We start from the raw sequence: 19,387 nt of genomic DNA on the forward strand, positions 1-19,387 counted from the left end.
TATAAATGTAACCCTTAGCAAGCAGTTTGACTCACACAAACTGTTCCATACTCACACACTCAGAGAGCGTTTTACTCACCTATTTATAAATATATAAAAGCACTCAGACTACCACTCATAGATCATCTCATGTAGTTTCAATCCTCTTCTGTATATTTCACACTCACTTTTACCAACTTCACATACACATATACCGTTTCAACCAATTTTGTTTCTTAAAATTCAATGTAATTCACATACTTTAAAATCTAGTTGGTTGATTTAAAAGTTTTTTTGATCTTATTAGACAGATTCAGTACTCTCAGGAATTGTGAAAACTGAGCATAAGAATGGCACATCACTCTGCTACAAAGCACCCATTAATGGCAACCTTTTCAACTTTGCACTCTCTTATACTGCGGAAGGCAGCAAATAAAAACATATTTTTCATATTTTACTTTTGTAACTCCACTTCTGAATAGTTAGTATGTGTTAACCCTTTTATGTACTTTTATAAAGAAGCCCAATATGATGGTGTATTATTTGCGATTGTTGCGACGAATTAGCGAAAAATTACGGGAGTCCAAAAACCTATTTGGCTTGCTAGTTTTAGAACATCAAGAGCACAGTACACATTATTAGCAAACCTTCACTAGGAAATGTAACCCTTGTTACACAACAATGAGCCTAAACACCTCTAATTTAACAAAAAAAAGACAGCTCTCTCTTTAACGCTTATCCCCAATACGCTCCTAGCACAGTCTCCATAGCAACTCACTAGCACTAGTAGGTCACAAGTTCACAGCACATTCTAGAAGAACCATACTAGTTACAAAATGAGCTGCAGCAGGTGTGGTTTACTTAACAGAATAAAAACCATATCCAAGACTGCATTTCACTTTTCTATTTTTACCACAGCCAATTATAGATCTAATTACTTAACTTTTGAAGACAATACCTAATTGTATTCACCTCTTTATTCACAGCTTCCAATCAACTATGTTTATTTAGAAAATCTGGAGCACACCTCCATTATAACTGCCTTTCATTTTTCAAGCCTTTTCATTCAGCTCAAGCCTTCTCCTTTCTGCTTCTGCTACTTCACATTCAAAATGGTTAGAGTGTGGATTGTGGGCCATAGCTATGTGTTTTGGGCTGCATAGTCTGCTAGGAAGAGTGGCATTGGCAGGGAATTGTGTTTGCCTAATGTGGAAATTACTTGGATTGGCCAGAGATGATTAAAGTGACATCAACTGCTGTCTTTGGTTAAAAGCATTGTGGTTTGCTAACCCCCTGACCTCATGATTGTGCACTGTGGTGGCAATGACCTAGGCACACTGACTGGGATAGGACTGGAAATCTTAATGAAATATCCCTTTGCACAATTAATGACTTTTTACCCTCATACTGTCTTGGTGTACTCCAATATATGCCAAAGAAAGAAATGGAAGTGGTCAAATCAATTATGTCCACAGCTTGACAAAACCAGGAAACATGTTACTAAACTATTTCTGAATTCCTCAGAGACCATAACATGGGCCATATCTACAGAAACAACCTATGTTATGACATGCATGGGATCTATAGAAGTGATGGAGTTCACTTCACAGATGAAAGCAACAGGGTGTTTCTCAGCAACCTCAAACTCTGCATCCTGTCTTATGTGTAGCTGTCAGATACTCGCAATGAATACAAAGGCTCTTCCTCGAGCCACCCTATTGCCCACAAGTTTGTTCATTTTTTTCAGAAATATATATTTTTTCAAATTTTGAAAATATTTGTTAATTTGTCGCGAATACTTAAAACAAAAGCAGATATTCAATAGACACCAGCACATTCAATAATTCATACCTATATAAGTAATTCTGTGCATCACACTGGGTGAATCACTATCTAAATAGTTCCTTAAAAACATGTATGAGTTTTTGAGTTTGTCTGTTGGTGCGTGTTTGAGTGGGTCTGTGATGGTGAATTAGTGTGAGTGGGTGCGTATGTGTCTGAGGGGGCGTGAGTGGCTGTATGAGTCTGAGTGGATCTGTGAGTGGGTGAATGAGTATCTGAGTGGGTCTCTAAGTGAATGCATGAATGTCTGAGTGGGTCTGTGAGTGGGTGCATGAGTGTCTGAATGGGTCTGTAAGTGGGTGCATGGATCTTTTATTGAGACTGTGAGTGGGTGCATGCATCCCTGGGTGGGTCTGTGAGTGAGCATGTGTGTGATTGGGTGCATAAGTTTCTGAGCAGGTCTGTGATTGGGTGCATGGGTCTCTGAGTGGCTGTATGACTCTCTGAGTGGGTCTATGAATGAGTCTGTGAGTCTTTGAGTGAGTCTGTGAGTGAGTGTCTGGGTGGGTGTCTGAGTGGGTGCATGTGTCTCTGAGTGGCTGTGTGAGCGGGTCCCTGAGTCTCTGGGTAGGTCTGTGAGTCGGTACATGCGTGTCTGAGTGGGTGTGTGAGTAGAGGCATGACTCTCAGTGGTTCCGTTAGATGGTGCTTAAGTGTCTGAGTAGGTGTTTGATAGGGTGCATGAGTCAGTGGGTAGATCTTTGAGTGGGTGCGTGAGTGTCTCAGTGGGTGGTACGAGTCTGTGAGTGAGTCTGTGAGTGGGTGCATGAATGACTGAGTGGGAATGTAAGTGGGTGCATGGGTGTCTGAGTGGATGTATGAGTGGGGGCATGACTATAAGTAGCTCCATCAGTGGGTGAATGAGCAGTGGTGTGGAATTAATTGAATATCTACTTGCCCATGGGACTGGTTGCTTCATAAAATCTACTTGTCCTGTAAGAAAAACCACTTGTCCCTTTGATGCAACGTAGTGCAGCTACAAATTATGGCAGGAATTTCATTATATAATAGCTCTGTTATTAGCCTTTCTGATTATGCCAGGGCTCATACTATGGTAGGGTTTGAATTCTAACAGTTTCTTTACTTTGCCACCTTTCCGCAGATCTACGTACAGGGGCTGGAGGTAGTATTAAGCAGTGTTCCAGGGCTGAAATGCCCTTTAGAGTCTTTGCAAACCTAGTATATTGCATGTTTCAGGGGTTTTTGCCAGATCTTCTCTAATCTTTTCCCATACTGAGAAAGGTTAAAAGCGTTACGGCCAAATATATCCAAATATATATACCTGACATAACTATAAATTATGCCCCTTGTAATGCACTGCTTATGACCTCACATATTATATCACTCATAACATGGTCAGTGACATCACTGATGACATCATCAAGTGAGTGTAAGTCTTTTTAAGAGGTTATCGGTGTTAAACATATATACTGACCTGATACAAATGTTAGATTAGTATACTAGTTGCACTGCTAATGAGTGATTGTTGGACCTGTCAGCCCTAGGGTGGTCTCCCCATCTATTTTTGATCGTGCCTCATTTTTTCCACCCTCATTTTTATGTTGCACCTAGGTCTCCGGGCGCCTTTTCATTGCCAATCAGTGTTAAGGTGCAGGTGCTCCCTTCTCCCAAGATGGCTGCCACAGGCCCCTGCTACTGCAGAGTGGTCTTCATTAGTAGCACCCTAGCTGCTAGGAGCTGGCTGGAACCCCACAACAATGTTGCAACACCGGCCCGCCTTTTTTGTCCCATAGGTAGAATGGGGAAGCTCCTGGAATGTGCTGGAACCTTCTAGAAGGGAGGTGTGGTTTTACTTTTGCCGCCTTGGCTAGAGGTCACCTGACCTAGGGCTACTTAAGTGAGGGAGGGAACTTTTTCTAGTTAGTTGGCCAGTGGGGTAAAGCAGAGCTGGAGAATCCACGCAGGAGTTTTAGGCGGTAGGGCCTAGCCAGGGACTTATGCCTCTGAGAGTGACAGGATTTAGGTGCTGCCTCTTAAGTGAGTGAGGGATCCTGTAAAGCCCACTTATCTTGCCCAGCAGTAGGAGGACCCAGGGAACCTCTGCCCAGCCTGACTAGGAAGGACCTAGTCGCCAACTCAATCCCCACCCCCCAGGAACAGAACCGCCCAAGGGCGCCAGAGACATCTGCGCCATCAAGAATTCAGGTAGCAACTGAATGCAGAAACTGAATGCAGAAACTGAATGCTGAAACCTCATGTCACGACATTCTGAAACTGAATGCTGAAACTGCATGCCAGAACTGACAACTGAAACTTATTGCCAAAGCTGATTGTGGAATTGCTGGGGATCGACCAGGTATTAGCGCTGTGACCCCTGCGCTCCCTGACCTGGCCTGGGATCCCCTGCAGCAAGCCCCGTCGAGCACGGAACTCTCTGCTTAATTTGACCCCCCCCCTTTTGGAGTGCGGGGACCAGAGCGCGCTCACCGCTGCGGCCCGGAAGCCAAAAGTGTGCATCATCACCCCTCATCGTGTCGAGGCCCGCGGAGAAGCCCGGGGCCCCGTCGCTGCCGTCGCAGCTGCTGGTAAAGGTGTGTGGGGCCGTGGCCTGCCCCCGTCGCGGAAGGACCGACTGCGGAGTTCGGAGCTTGTGGGGACGCCTCAAGACGTCGAGATCAAGGTAAGCCCGGGAGGCTTGGGCCGGACCCGGTGTGCCCCCTACAGGCCGGGAGCAGCACCGCACCCTGAGACCCTGGTTCCCCTCCGTGGGAGTCCCCCCGTCCCCCCAAGACTTTTGACACCCCGCCGAGGGATTGCCCCTCGTCTCCGAGACTGTCGAGCAGCGTTGTGCCCCACGAACTGCACCGAAGTACTTGAAGCTCGATTAATGCGAGTAGCGCTATGTTTGCAGGCTTTGCTCTGAAGTGCCCGATGCTCCATTATTGCGATTAGCGCTATGTTTGCAGGCTTTGCTCGGAAGTGTTAAATGCCCAATTATTACGAGTAACGTTGTGTTGGTAAGCCTTGCTCTAAAGTGTTCAATGCTCAATTATAACGAGTAACGCCGTGTTGGTAAGCCTTGCTCTAAAGCGTTCAAGGCTCAATTATTACGAGTAACGCTGTGTTGGTAAGCTTTGCTCTAAAGTGTTCAATGCCCAATTATTACGAGTAACGCTGTGTTGGTAAGCTTTGCTCTAAAGTGTTCAATGCTCAATTATTACGAGTAACGCTGTGTTGGTAAGCTTTGCTCTAAAGTGTTCAATGCTCCATTATTACGAGTACCGCTGTGTTGGTAGGCTTTGCTCTAAAGCGGTCAAGGCTCCAGTATCCCGAGTAACGCTGTGTTCGCAGGCTCTGCTCTGGAGGGTTCAAAGCTCACTTAGTACGAGTAATGCTGTGTCCGCAGGCTCTGCTCACCAGGATTCACGGCGCAATTATCACGAGTAGCGCTGGGTTCTAGAGCGCTGTTCCAGATAGTATCAGGTACTCCCTACAGCACTGTTATGGTTGATGGGTGCAACATATGCTAATCGCTAATGAACTGCATTGACATCTAATGAATTGCATTTACCGTTAATGAACTGCATTGACATCTAATGAATTGCATTTACCGTTAATGAACTGCATTTACATCTGATGAATTGCATTTACATATACTGAACTGTCTTTATGCCTATCTGCTTGGATAAACTTGAGTTATTGCATAAACCCTCCAGTGTGGCGTCCCTTATTGTGTGCGTTCCCTGCTTCAGAGGGGGGTGTGTGTTGTATGGTCGCTTTACACATAAGCCTTTGGGTGCCCAGCCGCTCGAGTCACTTTACCCCCTTAGGGCTTGGTGACCCCAGGTCTTACAGTGATACTATCTCTAACGTGTATCTGAGTGGTCGTGTGACTGGGTGTGTGAGTGGCTGTATGGGTGTATGAGTGAATGCATGAGTGACTGTATGGGTGAGTGAGTGGATTTCTGGCTTGGTCTGTGAGTGGTTGTGTCAGTGGTTGTATGGGTGTCTGAGTTTGTAAGTGGTTTTGTGGGTGTCAGTGGCTGTATGGGTGTGTGAGTGGCTTTATGGGTGAATACATAGGTATCTGAGTAGCTGTGAGGGTGAGATAGTGGTTTATGTGAGTAACTATGTTTGTAACTAACGGTGTGTGTCAGTGGCTGTAAAGATGTGTGAGTGGCTGTGTGAGTGACTCTATGGGTGAGTGAGAGGGTGTCTGAACTAGGTGTGTAAGTATGGGGGAGTGAGTGGCTGTAAGAGTGAGTGTTTGGTTAAATGAGTTGGTGTGTGAGTGGTTGTATTGGAGAGTGAGAGTCTGTGTGAATGACTATATGAGTCAGCAGATTTGGGAATGCTAGTATGGATATGTGAATGGATATGTAAGTGGTCGCATGGGTGTGTGAGTGAGTGTGTGAGTGCTTCTGTTGGTTAATGAGTTGCTGTATTGAGAGGCTGTATGATTGTGTGAGTGTGTGCGTGAGTGGCTGTACAGGTGAATATGTCTATGTGTGAGTAGCTGTATAGATGAGTGTATGACTGTGTGGGTGAGTGAATGGTTGTGTGAGTGGCTGTATGAATGAGTGAGTGGGTCTGTGAGTGGCACTATGGAGGAGTGAGTGGTTGTGTCAGCACTTGTATGGGTCTGTGAATGGGTATGTGAATATTTGTGTGAGTAGGCGTACAAGAGGTTGTATGGGCTGTGAGCAGCTGCGGCACCTCCGTTATGGTGGAGGAGCATCGCCCCACCTGCTGCGGGTACAGCAGCCACACACATTCATGAAAAGGTAGTAAATACCATTTGATTAATGTGTCCCTGGCTCGTGCTGTTACGGCAAGATGGCAGGGGGAAGGCTTGATTAGTGCAATTGCACTATTAATGCAGCCCCTGCCAGTGCGCAGGCCAGATTGGCCATCTGTCTAGAGCGGGCCAATCTGACCTGCGCACTTCAGAGCCTGCAATCCCAAGGCTGACAAACAGCTGAGGGATTGCAGCCGCAGGCCCCCAGGCGCAAAATGAGTGCTGGTTTAGCCTGCTCCAACCAATCCAGGATTGATTGGTTTCGCATTGTACAAGGGAGGAAGTCCTTCCCTTTCCAACCGAGTCAGCGCTGTGAAGAGCACCAGGAGGAGGAAGGAGACTGCATCCAGAGCCTGTGCTACTGCGAGGACATAGAAAAGAGCTCTGGGTGGCAGAATAAAGGTACGTTTTTTTAATTTAAAAAAAAATGTTTTGGGGTTGTCCGTTTCACCTCCCTCCTCCCCAACTCCCCGTTGTCCCTGGCCCCTCTACTGTGACCCCACACCAGCCGCTACTGGGTGTGTGTTTGAGTGGTTTTCTCAATGATGTCATCAGTGATGTCACTGGCCGTGTCATGAGTGATGTAATATGTGAAGTCATAAGAGTGCATTGCGGGGGCATAAATTATAGTTAGCTCAGGTATTCTATAACTGCTGAATTTCAATGGTTTTGTACGAGTGAGAGCGGAGCCTAATTATAACATGCCTGTAACCTTTGGTTTTTAAAGTGAATTTCTATTTTTTTTAACTAGTAGTTTGATTTTGCAGAGTGGTGGGGGTAGGGGGAGGGAACCCAAAGACCTTTCAGCAATCCCACTGTATGGGACTTACTGAAGGTAACAGGAAGGGTTCTTGGCTTCCAAGGACCCTCAGCATCCAAGAGGACTTCATCCCCCATCTAGTAGTGTGCTTGGATGTGCATCTGCAGAGAGGTGCAGAAAGGGGGCGGACCTCAGGCTAGTTCTCAGCATTCCCACTGTGTTGGACTTACTGGAGAAAACAGAAGGGAATTTTGTCCCCCAAGGACCCTCCGCATCCAAGAGCACTTCAGGAGGCGCATTTGCAAAGTGGTGGAGAAAGGGGGTGGGGCCTCCGACCAGCTCTCAGCAGTCCCGCTGTGTGGGATTTACTGTAGGTAACAGGAGGGTTTTTTAGCCCCTAAACACCCTCAACATCCAAGGAGACTACATTCCCAACCAGTAGTGTGCTAGGAGGTGGAGAAAGGGGTAGTGGTTTTCAACGATCTGTCAGCAAGCCTGCTGTGGGGTAGTTACTGGAGGTAACAGGAGGGGTTGTTGGCCCCCAAGGACCCTCAGCATCCTTGAGGACTTCATCCCCCAACAAGTTGTGCTCTCGGAGGCCCCTTTGCACAGTGGTTGAGAAAGTTGGCGGAGACTCTGGCGACTTCTCCCGCGGTGGCCGATTTTTACATTCTTGTAGATCCATTCCTTCATCATTATTTCATTCAAGCATTGAGGCATTCCCCTTCCCCATCCATCCAAATCAGATAAAAGGTCACAGCCCTAATCACGTCAACATGCCCTCCTATGGGCCTGCAAAAGACCCAGATAACACAGCTGAATGCTTACAACCCTGGGACCGTCAGCATAAGTCAGGCAAAAATAGCATCAACAAGAAAGAAAAAATAACCCATAACCAACCCCCCCCACACACCCCACCACAATCCTCTGTAATACGTAGTTCTAGGCTATGTATTGTAGGGCTCAGAGAACATTTCAGAAAAAGGAGAGGGATATCTAGTCGAATATTCAGTGATATCTAGCCAGTATTTGGAGGCTCATGGGGAATCAGGCGGAGTAACTGCAAATAAGACGGACACATTAGTTCTCTAAATTCAGATGACCGTATTTGGATGAAGGGACCCCAGCTATTGGAGTAGAAGGCACTGTGGGGATCCACCGATAAGGACAGTTTCTCCATCCCCAGGAAAAACCACAGTTTGTGCAACCAGGAGGTATGATCAGATACTCTATCAGTAACCCATAGTGATAGGATCACTTGATGTGCCGCTACTAAGGCTAGCGCCATTTGTCTACCCCGGATGTAGCATAGAAGATAGGTCAGGGGGTTTGAGAGTCCTAAGATAGTGTATATTGGAAACATAGGGAAGGATGTATTAAAAGAAATGTCAACGTCAGAGTATTTTGTCCCCTTATCTTGCAAGTTTTGGACAGTGCCACAAGAGGTGTAAGAGTGTCCCCGTGTTGCCACACCCCCTCCAACACTCCCTAGAACATCCCATGTTCCTCTTGTGGATTTGTGAGTGGGTCTATGAATGAGTCTGTGAGTCTCTGAGTGGGTTTGTGAGTGAGTCTCTGGGTGGGTGTCTGAGTGGGTGCATGAGTCTCTGAGTGGCTGTGTGAGCGGGTCCCTGCATCTCTGGGTAGGTCTGTGAGTGGGTGCATGAGTGTCTGAGTGGGTGTGTGAGTGGAGGTATGACTATCAGTGGTTCCGTTAGATGGTGCTTAAGTGTCTGAGTAGGTGTTTGATAGGGTGCATGAGTCAGTGGGTAGATCTTTGAGTGGGTGCATGAGTGTCTCAGTGGGTGGCATGAGTCTGTGAGTGAGTCTGTGAGTGGTTGCATGAATGATTGAGTGGGAGTGTAAGTGAGTATATGGGTGTCTGAGAGGATGTATGAGTGGGGGCATGACTATGAGTAGCTCTATCAGTGGGTACATGAGCAGTGGTGTGGAATTTATTTGAATATCTACTTGCCCATGAGACTGGTTGCTTCATAAAATCTACTTGTCCTGTAAGAAAATCCACTTGTCCCTTTGATGTAACGTAGTGCAGCTGCAAATTATGGCAGCAATTTCATTATATAAAAGCTCTGTTTTTAGCCTTTCTGATTATGCCAGGGCTCATACTATGGTAGGGTTGAATTTTAACAGTTTCCGTACTTTGCCACCTTTCCGCAGATCTCCGTACAGGGGCTGGAGGTAGCATTAAGCAGTGTTCCAGGGTTAATATGCCCTTTAGAGTCTTTGCAAAGCTAGTATATTGCATGTTTCAGGGGTTTTTGCCAGATCTTCTCTAATCTTTTCCCATACTGAGAAAGGTTAAAAGCATTGCGGCCAAATATATCCAAATATATATATACCTGACATAACTATAACTTAAGCCCCTTGTAAGGCACTGCTTATGACCTCACATATTACATCACTCATAACATGGTCAGTGACATCACTGATGACATCATCAAGTGAGTATAATTGTTTTACTGACCTGATACAAACGTTAGATTAGTATACTAGTTGTACTGCTAATGAGTGATACTATCTCTAACGTGTATCTGAGTGGCCACGTGACTGTATCAGTGTGTGACTGGGTGTGTGAGTGGCTGTATGGGTATATGAGTGAGTGTATGAGTGACTGTATGGATGAGTGAGTGGATTTCTGGCTTGGTCTGTAGGTCTGTGAGTGGTTGTGTCAGATGTTGTATGGGTGTCTGAGTGTGTAAGGGGTTTTGTTGGTGTCAGTGGCTGTAAGGGTGTGTAAGTAGCTTTATCGGTGAATACGTAGGTATCTGAGTAGCTGTGTGGGTGAGAGAGTGGTTATATGAGTAACTATGTTGGTGACTAACTGTGTGTGTGTGAGTGGCTGTATGGATGAGTGAGTGGCTGTGTGAGTGACTGTATGGGTGAGTGAGTGGGTGTCTGAACTTGGTGTGTAAGTGGCTGTATGGGGGAGTGAGTGGCTGTAAGAGTGAGTGTTTGGTTAAATGAGTTGGTGTGTGAGTGGCTGTATTGGAGAGTGAGAGTCTGTGTGAATGACTGTATGAGTCAGTCGATTTGGGAATGCTAGTATGGATGTGTGACTGGATATGTAAGTGGTCGCATGGGTGTTTGAGTGAATGTGTGAGTGCTTCTATGGGTGAATGAGTTGCTGTGTTGAGAGGCTGTATGATTGTGTGAGTGTGTGTATGAGTGGCTATCTAGGTGAATATGTCTGTGTGTGAGTAGCTGTATGGCTGAGTGTATGGCTGTGTGGGTGAGTGACTGTATGGGTGAGTGAATGGTTGTGTGAGTGGCTGTATGAGTGAGTGAGTCTGTGAGTGGCTCTAAGGAGGAGTGAGTGGTTGTGTCTGCACTTGTATGGGTCTGTGAATGGGTATGTGAATATTTGTGTGAGTGTGTGAGTAGGCGTACGAGAGGTTGTATGGGCTGTGAGCAGCTGCGACACCTCCGTTATGGTGAAGGAGCGTCGCCCCACCTGCTGCGGGTACAGCAGCCACACACATTAATAAAAAGGTAGTAAATACCATTTTATTAATGTGTCCCAGGCATGTGCTGTTACAGCAAGGTGGCAGGGGGAAGGGCTGATTAGTGCAATTGCACTATTAATGCAGCCTCTGCCAGTGTGCAGGCCAGAGTGGCCATCTGTCTAGTGCGGGCCAATCTGACCTGCGCACTTCAGAGCCTGCAATCCCAAGGCTGACAAACAGCTGAGGGATTGCAGCCGCAGATGAGTGCTGGTTTAGCCTGCTCCAACCAATCTAGGATTGATCGGTTTCGCATTGTACAAGGGAGGAAGTCCTTCCCTTTCCAACCGAGTCAGCGCTGTGGAGAGCACCAGGAGGAGGAAGGAGACTGCATCCAGAGCCTGTGCTACTGCAAGGACATAGAAAAGAGCGCTGGGTGACAGAAGGAAGGTAAGTTCTTTTTACTTCTTTTTAAAGGTTTTTTGGTTGTCCGTTTCACCTCCCTCCTCCCCAACTCCCCGTTGTCCCTGCCCCCTCTTCTCCGACCCCACACTTGCTGCTACTGGGTGTGAGTAGGTGTTTGAGTGGTTCTCTGGATGATGTCATCAGTGATGTCACTGACCATGTCATGAGTGATGTAATATGTATAGTCATAAGAGTGCATTGCGGGGGCATACATTATAGTTAGCTCAGGTAACTATAACTACTGAATTTCAATGGTTTTGTACGAGTGAGATCTGATCCTAATTGTAACATGCCTGTAACCTTTGTTTTTTTATGTGAATTTCTATGTTTTTGTAACTAGTAGTTCGATTTTGCAGAGGGGTGGGGATAGGGGGAGGGAATCCAAAGACCTTTCAGCAATCCCACTGTATGGGACTTACTGGAGGTAACAGGAGGGGTTCTTGGCTTCCAAGGACCCTCATCATCCAAGAGGACTTCATCCCCCAACCAGTAGTGTGCTAGGATGTGCATCTGCAGAGAGGTGCAGAAAGGGGGCGGACCTCAGGCCAGTTCTCAGCATTCCCACTGTATTGGACTTACTGGAGGTAACAGAAGGGGATTTTGGTCCCCAAGGACGCTCAGCATCCAAGAGCACTTCAGGAGCGCATTTGCAAAGTGGTGGAGAAAGGGTGTGGGGCCTCCGACTAGCTCTCAGCAATCCCGCTGTGTGGGACTTACTGGAGGTAACAGGAGGGTTTCTTAGCCCCTAAGCCCCCTCAGCATCCAAGGAGACTTCATCCCCAACCAGTAGTGTGCTATGATCACTTGATGTGCCGCTCCTAAAGCTAGCGCCATTTGTCTACCCAGGATGTAGCATAGAGGATAGGTCAGGGGGTTTGAGAGTCCTAAGATAGTGTATATTGGAAACATAAGGATGGATGTATTAAAAGAATGTACCCTGGTGATGCCATGTTGCTGCCAACTGTAGGTAAAGCCATGTGGGGAAATGGCAAGCCCTCACCTCTCCCTCCTCCAATCGGTGGGAGCCCCTTGCAGTTCCTCACAAAGGATGGTGGGGGGGGGACTTTCCGCAATCACCACCCCCCACTTAAACTGGTAACATCACCTGAGCCACTGGGGACCACGACTGCCGCAGCTTCACTCCCTCTGTCCAGGAGACGGTCACGTTCCCTCCTCCAGCACCGTGACACCGCCAGGTCACCTCTCTGTTGTGGCATGAAATAGCTGCGTTGCTCAGGTCATTGCAGTTCCGTAGGTCCCATGTGTAGGTCACCACCAGCGCAAAACTTGAGGAGGACCACCGGTGAGCCGCTGCACCTCAACGCAGTTGGCGGCTGCGATCTTGCCACTGAACGCCATCCCCTCACACCCCCAGGTAGCACTTTGCAGGTATGTCTGGTGTGGCAAAAAGTGCTCGCCGCTTCACCCAACATGTTCCCTTCTGGTCACTACTCAGGGAGGGCAGAGAGAATGAAGCAAGGATGGCAGGAAGGGCGCTGTGTGGAGCTATTGAAGAGGCGGGGACGTCTCACCCGTCTGCCATCTTGGCCACACCCCTAGATCGTTTTAATATTAAAGTGTATCAACCTCAAACTGACCAGAATAAACAACTAGGAAGCATCAACGGGTCATTCTGATCACTGTATTCAATCCGTCCCTAATCAGTTACCCATCTCTCCCTCAGATTTTGAAGGGTGTCACATGCAAATTACATTGTATATTTTAGAGATCTCCCCTTCCTTCCACTCCGGCTTCTATCTGGAAGGGTATTGTATATTTTAGAGCCCTCCCCTTTCCTCCACTCTGGCTTATATCTGGAAATGAAAAGCAAATGTTTTTCCAGTCCAGATGAACAACTGAGGAGGGTGAGAGGAATTCTTGAAAATCTATTAATATAAATACTTTAAGTGCTGAATGGGCCAGTTTGAAGTCCACTTCTAAGGCTATAAATGTTTTTAGTCCTCTACTCCTCATCATATCGCCCTGTTTGAAGATGCTCCTCAAATCCCAGTTTCTTCAGTGCCCAAGACCTGCTCCCTCTCTGGGAATGACACCTGACTATAATGGTGGCTCCCACACAATCCTATCCTTCCATCCCACTTTTTTTTATTACCAGTTTTATTGATTTTACACATCTTAGAGTACAAGAATATAGAAACATCCCTCGCTGACCAACCACGGCCCCCATGACAATATACAATGGATTCCTAACAGTGTCCATTATACAGTCACCCTCAGACCATAATGATCCAAATACAGTCCCAATTATAGATAATATTTACGGGTGCAACCCTTACACCTTGTGCTGCACACCAGTCCACCTCCTTCCTCCACTCAATACCGTTGTTGCAATGGCCAACTTCCACTTACAAGCCATGTCTCTTTTCACCACCACTGTGGCAAGCCCAATAAGGTACCTCTCCCCCTGGTGTTGTCAAGATTTTCTAGAACCCCTCATTTGGTGTCAGCTTTAGCATGTACCCCAGAACCTGAGACAGGGACTGGGCTATTCTCTTCCAGTACTTCGTGATCAGGAGACATAGCTACGTCATATGGAAAAAATCTGCATTTAGGGAAGGGTAGTGAATGCAAGTATTGGAATGCAATTTCCGGGCCTGCCATAGTTTCAGGGGTGTAATGTACATGTAGTGAATATAATTCAGCTGACTAAGATGTAACCGTGAGGACATCGCTATCTCATGGGAGGCCATACGAGAAAAACCTCCAATCCGCTTCATCCATAGGACCCAACCAGACCTCCCATTACCTCCTTAGGGGGACCAGTGCATCCGGGGCACTGTTAATCCTGGAATGATAGATACGGGACACACCTCACCCATACGTAACTGTGCCTCAAGTGGACGGCTGAGGCTGTCCATGTAAATCGCAAGTGCCTGTGGAAGGACTTAATATGGTCTCCTTCCCAGATGTCGCCTATGGTTGTAATACCTATGTAGTCTTGTGCTTGGAGCCCTCGAGGTTGGATACGTCATGTTGCAAATATCTTAAGGAGGATCAGAAGGGGGTTGATGGGTACTGCCCACCCCAACACCTCAACAAGGTCTTTAGTCACTGCGGTCCAGTATAGTTGTATCCTTGCACAGGACCATACCATAAGAAAGAAGTCCGCTGGAGTAGTTGTGCACTGTGGGCAGGCAGAATCAAAGCGAAGATCTGTGTAGGCGCGTGGGGGAAGATAGGCTGCATAAAGATAATACGTTTGTATTAGTCTCAGCTTGGAGGAGATGGTGAGCTCACGGAGGGCCATCAGGGCATCACGCCAGTCCTCCTCCTCCAATGGATCCACCCAACCCTCCCATTGGATTTTGAGGTGGCTAAGTGAGCCAGGAGTGTTTATTATGAGGGTTCTGTAGATTTGGGAAACTCTCTCGCAACCGGGGCTGCCCATTAGGAGTTTGGCTTCTACTGGATCAAATTCCCAGGGGGACTCGGCATTTTGAACGTTGTTATTAAGGGCGTGCCTGATTTGAAAATACCTATAGATTTGGGTATGGGAGAGGGCATATAACTCCTGAAGGTTTGAGAAGGAACGTATGTGCGACCCCGACCACACATCTCCTAATTGCTTTTTGTCCGTTTTTAACATAGATAAATGCATACTGCCATGCTTTCCAGTTCACATATCCAAAATGTTGTTTGCTAGTTATTTGAATTATATAGGATCCGATTCACAAAGGTAATCTGGGACAAAAGTATAACTTTACGACTTTCGGTATTCACAAACTGCATTTACGAGTAATAAAGTTAGACTTTTGTCTCAGTTAAACGTAAGTTTTGGTGTTAAGTTTAACTGAAACCAAAACTGGGGAAAAGGCCTACCTAAAACGTAATTTAAATTGTATATAAAAAAAGACGAACAAAAAATAAAAATAATGCTAAGGTAACAAATATAAATGGTTTGAAATTGTTTTCGGTCAGTCCATTTTGCACTTAGAGCATCTGAAGAAGATATATAGGTCAAGTGGCATATTGTGCTTTGTCTAGAGAACCAATTCTAGGCACAGTTGATCTGCTTGGTGGGAGAATGTTATTGGTGTCATACCATACATTAGACTCCAATCACTACTTACAATTAACCTCTCCCAAGGCCCTGAACTCAGAATGGTACTTACCAGGGTCGGGAGGAGGAAGCTCTGTTATTAGCCCCCAGATTCCAAGAAACAGTCAGAGAACTGAAGGGCAGGAAACCTGGCCCAGCAAGTCTTTGGTCTGTGAATCTTCTGTAGGCGACCAAGGAGAAGAAGGAATGTCAGATGGGGAATAGCACGGGATTGTATGAAAGAAGGGGATAGTGAAAGAAAGGCTAGAACCCTGCCTATTAGGGAGCTAATTGCAGAGGAAACCGGCAAAAGGTATAAACAACAAACATGTGGGAACGCCAAAACAGGTGGGAACTTAAATGGAAGTGATGGGAGCTCCTTAAAAAACCCTAAACCTTTCACTGTAGGATCCCTTTACTGGATACAAACAGGCAAAATTGGATGTGCTGAAAATGCCCATATGGTGATTGGGACCCTCATCAATGGTACTTTTTTCCCCGGCGCTGAAAGTTCAGTGTACATATTTGTTATTTCTGTGTTTTTTCATATGTATTCTCTTTTTGTATTCTGGGTGGGTAGTGTAGTAATGCCCTTTGGTGTAACTTTAAGTGGCTTTATAAGTGTATATCTTTAAGTTCTTTTTTTTGGTATTGGTCAGACATCTTTGAATTCTGACATTTCACTGAACATTTTCTCTAGTCTGTTTTTGTATGTAGTGATCTGCACGAGGCTTTTCAGGTTGGGCTGTTTGGTAATTATTTCTACCAACGTGGTGTCATACGTTATTTTAGCAGCGTTTACTATTAAGGTCAACTAATCCCTGGTGCATTTCCATGCTATATATAAAGTGGAGAACCTCATGCAAGATCATTGACTTATTTGATATTATGAAACCTTTAGGAACAGCTTTTTTCTGAAATATACCATCATTATGGCCTCATGGAGGGCTATTTTCATCTGTGTTTTGTCCAAGGTGGCATGGGCAGAAATATTGGTATCTCCTAGTAGGAATAGACCTGCTAGGCTCTAGCTCTAGCTGTTTTTCGACTTTAGTCTGGCTGCGACCCTGCTATTCAGGGCCCCAACCTAGCTGCTTCCTAGATTCCTTGATTGCATGTACTTTAGGTACACTCCAGATTGGATTCTGGGGTACCCTTATAAGTCCCTAGTGTATGGTATACTATGTACCCAGGGCATAGGTACCCCAGAGGCCTACCATAGGCTGCAGCATGTATTATTTCACCCCTGGGAAGCCACCCCTGGGAAGCCATTCAAAATGACACAACAGGTCTGCTACAGCAGCCTGTGTAAGGTGGTGTATGCACCCCTTACTGAGATATAGGTTACCCTATATCTCTCCATATCACTGCACATGTAAACCTATCAGTCACCCCTATGGCAGGCCTTAACAATCCTGAAGGCAGGGTGCTGGGTTTCATGTGAGAGGGTGCCCATGCATGAGCAGAGCCCCTCTGCAGCTTTTGGAACCTTTTTTTCCGGGGTTGTTTGTGATGCAGCCAAACCATATACTCTTAAGTGCATTATAACCTTGCGGTAAATGTTAACTTTGGAATGGCTGCATGGAAACATGTCGTGTTTGGTGTCAAACACCTTGGAATCATACCTCCACACCAGTAACTGGTGTGGGAGGTATGATTCCACCCTACTAGAGGGAAAAACATGGCACCACCGGTACACCCGGTACCAGCGTAACAGACCCTGGCATCTTACAATGGATGCTGGCAGCCACAGACACGAGTCTGCCATCCTGCTGCTGGATGAAACTCCGGCAGGGGAGGCCTGTACAATAGGTTTCCTGTCACAGGGAGGCTTTAGTGTATTGAGGCTGGGTGGGTGCACTCCAAGAGTGCTTTGATGTCTGCACTGGGGGCACATTTGGTGTCCCTGTGCATAGTCCAGCTCAAACCGGTTGCAGGGGCACTCAGCCCCTGCTCTGGCGCGAAACTGGACAAAGAACATGGGTGTAGCCACCCCTCTGTCCTGACCCTCCCATAAGTGGCTCCCCAGAGTTTGTCCCACCCCTTCCTTGGGTATAAAGTAGGCACCCCTGACTACAGGACTTTAGATTTACCTGGAGGAAACTCTGCTACAGAATCCCAGAACTTCTACTCTCTACACGACGTTGGATGACCGAATAATCTCCCTTGGAGTAAAGGAGTTACTCTCCTGCAAGGTAGGCACCAAAGATGCATCTGTCCGGTTTGCATCGACGCTGCTCCCGAAGGACACATGCGATTTTGCAACACAGGAGGTGGGTTTCCAAGATTCCCCGAGGCCGATCCGTGCTCTCAGCAACTCTGAGATCCAAAGCCCTGGTGGGGACCGTGCAACCCGAACCCCTGGACACCGCGAAAATTTGCAGCAGCATATGCTTCTTGGTAATCTCTGAGGCTGTGCTTTGGGCTACTTGTAGTCCAGACACCGAGCAGTGATTCCATCGAAGATTGCTGGCCTACACTCCTCGAGTGACCCGTGGGCTGGCATCTAGGAATTCCTCTTGAGGTCCCTTCGCAATCCCTTGTCCTTCGACTTGTGGGTCCATGAGAAGGGTACTTTGACTTTCAATGGGCTTACCTGGTTGCTCCAGACGTGCCCTGACTCTCTATTGCTTGGGGAGTCCACAGGACCTTGCTGGTCCACACCAAAGCCATTTTTCTCTCTCCGCGTGGGTTGCTGTTGCCAAGGCTTGTTGTTCTCCAATCCAGAAAATGACCCCCCCAGCACTCGACATCCTTCGTGGGACAGCTCACCTGCGGACTGTGGTCATCGTCGATGCCTCCTAGTCCCCGTGGCAGTGGAGTCAAGCTTCACCTCTTCGCACCTGAAACACCCAACATTGGTGGGCATTTGTCTATCGTGCCCCTGGTCACTGGCAAGTCAACCAGACTCTGTTCCCTCTGCTTTCAGGTTCTTCACACCTTCGATCCAGGTTTGGATCACACTGGACACTTCTCCTTTCCACAGCAGCAGCACTTTGCAGCACATCGCCATTGAAATCAACGACGATTCCCGACTCAATTTGACACCTATGCACCCGGCTTCCCTGGGTGAGGTAACACGAGTACTCTGGTGCTCCCGTGGGTGTTGGCCCTAGAACCCTCTAAGTCTAAAGGGGTTTGCTCAAAGTCATCTCCTATGTGTCCTTCTTCTTTAAAATTCCAACCGCGACTTTCCTATTGAATTGTACGGGGCTCGCGGCTGTGTTCTCACACTGCACACGTCCCCCGTGGGTCTTCTGTGTCACTGCCTTGGGTGGTTCCTTGGGGTCCTAGCGATTCTACGTGCTCTAGGCACTGTGTCTAGTCAAGTCATGGTTCTTTTAACACTTTCTTAATATATGGTTTGGTCTCCCCCTGGGGCCCATTGTATATTGTGCTGTTTACTGTTGTTAAATAACTGTATTATTGTGTGCCTTGCTCTCTAACTTCATAAAGAGGTTAGCAGAGAGTGTTTAGAAATAAATACATATATTTTATATATATACCTTGTGTGGTTCTCCTCTCATTTAGTTATTCAAGAGTTTATAATCTGGTAAACCAAGCTGCTTTACACTCCTTCAAGACTTAGCCTGAAGGCGGCTCTCCATAGCTACCACCAGAATAGCTTTCAATAAAGGTTGTCTTAAACCTAATCATCAATAAGGGTTGTTTAGACTGGTGCAATTTGCCCACTATAACTAGTGGACAGCATATACCAGGCCAACTTCCCACAATTAGCATCTGAGAACATTTGAAAGCCAAAAGACTGGATGAGCTGTCCGAAGAGCTGAATATACAAATGACATAAAATAGAAGATAGGGCAGAGCCCTGTGAAACTCTGTAGGGAACCTTTGTTTCAGCCAATCATAAAGGGGAAGATATACCAACTGAATCGAGATAGCCAAGAAATAAGGGAACCTCTGCAGTTTAGAGAGTTCCACAGCTTTAAGACCACGAGGGATGGTATGATGGACTATATCAAATTCTGCGGATAGCCCGAATAGTAACACGCCTACAACTACACCTTTATCCCTCTATGTTGAAGTTATGGAGCCGCTGG

General features: G+C 46.7%; 1 protein-coding gene across 1 annotated transcript in view; it reads left to right on the plus strand.

Annotated features, from left to right (window-relative positions):
• Positions 1–19,387, plus strand: part of DNHD1 (dynein heavy chain domain 1) — an 856,151-nt gene that overhangs the window by 544,551 nt on the left and 292,213 nt on the right. The gene's annotated exons all lie outside the window — the stretch shown is intronic.

The sequence above is a fragment of the Triturus cristatus genome, chromosome 8 (genome assembly GCF_964204655.1).
Source record: "Triturus cristatus chromosome 8, aTriCri1.1, whole genome shotgun sequence".
In the NCBI taxonomy this organism is placed as follows: Eukaryota; Metazoa; Chordata; class Amphibia; order Caudata; family Salamandridae; genus Triturus; species Triturus cristatus.